This window comes from Pinus tabuliformis, chromosome 1_2 (assembly GCF_031772625.1).
Source record: "Pinus tabuliformis cultivar Carrire ecotype Pingquan chromosome 1_2, CPIR1, whole genome shotgun sequence".
Lineage (NCBI taxonomy): Eukaryota > Viridiplantae > Streptophyta > Pinopsida > Pinales > Pinaceae > Pinus > Pinus tabuliformis.
Window position 1 is genome coordinate 782,672,503 of NC_142298.1, and position 3,825 is coordinate 782,676,327.

Below are 3,825 nucleotides of genomic sequence, written 5' to 3' on the forward strand. Positions count from 1 at the left end.
ACATCTATGTACATAATGGATTCATACTTAACCCTTTACTTGGATCACATATTCTGTAAAAGTAAGCTGATAGGAAATCATAACTGGCATCACATGTCATACAGGTAATATTTGTTTCAAAATAACCATCATGTAATTTAGAAAACATGATCATATTTTGTATATCACAACTTTATACTTTTCAATTTGCTGTTTCAAATCACATTGCAGGGCTTACCTTTCATAGGTTATTATGTTTCCATTAAGATACCCCTTCTTAGTCACATCATCAATATTAATCACAATTATTTTTAATTAAACCATACCTTCTACAAAAAATTGTTATACACAAAAAAATTGTCAAATACATTCAAAATGCATTTCACTTTCACATGCATCTGTGCTATCAATGTTTCAACATAATAGAAGCTATTGGTCATGTTTCTCTTTATAAACCACATTTATGTATTAAAACTAATATAACCAATAAGATTACATCCTCCAGATGTTAAAATTAAGTTTCCATAAAGTTGTTTTTCCAAAACAACAGTTAAGGGAATAATACTTTAATCATCAACATTCCCATAATTTCTAACTCATGCAACATGTCATTTCATTTATGTATATGAATCTAATAAATAATCATTAATGCATACCAGCTAAAATCACCCTCATATCATTAATTCGCAGAGTTGTGAGGCTTAAACAAACAAGGTAATCAACATCATCTGATTACTATATCATTAAGTTGATAAAACCATCAAATCAATCACTTTAATGACATTATTGTATCATAATCCAAGTTATTAATCACCTTCAAAAAACTTGTAGTCATATGTATGCATGGTTAGACTAGTAAGAAGTTTAAACATAACTTTATTTACTCAAAGAAACAAATTTATCCTCAATATGTAAGTGTCAATATCAATTCGGGTAATAATCCAAACAACCCCATTTTCCATAGTGAATTGTTACCAATAGATCAACAACATGAAGAAAACTTCCGTAATCACTTTGTAATAAGATTTAATCATAATTGATTCATGCACATAATTTTCAATAGTTAGTCATGCAATACCAACTAATCAATGCTACCAACCATCTTAATTTAACCATGAAAAGATTCAATCAGCTATTATCCCTTGACCCTTTGTTCACTTTTAACATCTAAAGGGAGTCTTTCAATGTATTTTAACATTCTAGTTTCCTCTTAAATGATAAGCCCCAAGTTCCTGCATTCATTTGTTTCACGAAGAATCATTACATGCATTCATCATTGATAAGCAGTGCATGGTATCTTTAGTCATGTTCATTAAATGTATCAATAATTTTGTCATATTTGCAAAGATTTCCAGTCAATTCTCACTTTCACTAGTGAGCGCTCAAGATTGTTCATAGGTGAAAAAAAGGTTTTATTATCTTTTATCATCATCAAGGTTCAAATATCATGAGCATAATTTTACAATAAACTTTATTACTTACTACTCTTCAATGTGGTTATAAGCATCCATCATGCATCTCATGTCAAAAATAGTCTACTTCATATATCATTATGTAGTTTGTCAGAATTATACATGATCTGATTCCCACTAGTATCATACTTCTACTTCTTTTCCGCTTACCAATTCCCAAAAGGTACCAGTGTTGCAACCTTCAGCTTTGATACCACTTGTAACATCCCTCGGTAACTTTGCATGAAAATGCGTGGAGTTGGAAAATTTTTACAATATTTTCTAACATTTAATTTTTTTGAATTACTTTCCGTATTCCTTTAATAACCATTACTTAAACCATCATCATTACATAGTGTAATATCTAGTAAATAAATAGTATGTTACACAACCATTAACTTCCACTGTTGTAGCATACTAAATTAAACTTCCTGATGTAACCTTGCATAAATTCTACTATTCTTTTAGACTAGTTGGTTGATCACATTCTTGATAATATAAATGTCACGTCATGAAAGGAATGAACATCATAAAAAATGGCATAACAATTAACCACATCACTAGACACTAACATACCTTGGAAACCACATAAGGTGAAAACTAACAAACGTTAAAAATTATAATTAAATTCACCTGATTATGTTCAACCCTCACTTAATGGTTATAAAGGAGTCCATCCCTTGACCATTGTCATAAAATATTACAAATAATATCATCTAAAAAACAACGTAAATGATTATAAGCTATTACAATCATCATGGTATCATTTACCCACAAACCCTTGAGCATTGTGTCTTTAGGGCATGGTTCTTCCCATCAATGGATTATCCTGCAACAAAAATTACTTCAATCTGCATAGACCACTAACTTATTTCCTACCATAATAGTAAAAATAATCCATATTTTCATATGTCACAACATTTTCTTGCGACTACTATTGTCATCGACCTTTGATATCATGATTAGATGAAGTATTAATCAAACCAATGTTATATCTATACAAGTGATGCTCTACCATCTATTCATGTACATTCATGAAATGTAAACAAAATATTGTGACATGCTTCCTCTAACAACACTGCATATGGATTAAATTTAAGCATATAACCATCAAATCATGTATATAAATAAATACCACATTTATTATTCCCCTCACACAAGCACACATTTTTGCAAGACAAATGACTACAATTCTCCAGACATTCCTTTAAAGGAAATTAACAGATCAGTTATGATCTTCGTACATGCGATTAAATAAAATTAATCAAAAGAACTAGCCCTTCAACAATTACTTTTGGTGCATGCAAATATGTAAAGAAAGCTAACACAATGGATGTTGGTCCTATGAATGCAAATTTATATACTTCCAAAAGAATATTCCCAAAAGAAATATTAACACAATAAAGCATGAAAATACATGTTTCCTTTTCGAGGAAATATACTGCAATAAGGCATGCAAAAACTTGTTTTCTTTTCCAGAAAACTAATGCAATAAAGAATACAAATACATGTCTTATTTTCCAAAATATTAAACCACCAATATATATATATATATATATATATATAAACTAGAAAATTACTATGGTTTTTGTGCATGTAAATTCATCTTCTTTCCCAAAAAAAATCTTTTCCAATGTAGGCGAACACAACATGCTATCATTTACCACATGAAAATGTATATTCTTTCCAAAATAAGGCTAACATAAATATTGTATGCATATACATGATCTTATTCCAAAAGAAACTAACATAATAGTTATGATCACTATTCATCTTACATGTAAAATAGATATTTCTTTTCAAGGGAAGCTAACTAAATTTTATATGAAAAACACATTTCTTTCTCCAAGGATTAGGTGCAAAGTAACCACTCTTTTATGCATGCAAACACAATTTTCGTTTTTCAAAATGATGGAAAATAAACACATTATTCTAAGATAAATTAGCACAATTTGTTCATCTCACATGTATTCTTTTCCAAGAGCTTAGAAATATAATTGTTACTTATGGGTGTATAAGCACATGTTCTTCTTTTCAAGAAACTAATAAAAAAATTCATATATAACTTTTCTAATGAAATATAGCTCAATAGTTCTTCTATCCATGAAAAGGACACATATCTATAAAACAGTGACTATTCTTTGTGTATGCAAGATCTTATCATAATAACCCCTTGTTAATGTATACAACAAATATTTCTTTCTCTAGAATTATACCATCATTAACTATTATTTTCATGTAAACAAATGCATACTTCTTTTTCAAAAGGAAGTTAATATAACAAATAATGTCTCTATGCATAATTTTTTTTTTTTTTTTTTTCACAATAACTATAGTGTTTTGTACATAAAGAGATTTACTACAATCAACTAATCATTGAGTATCTAAATACATG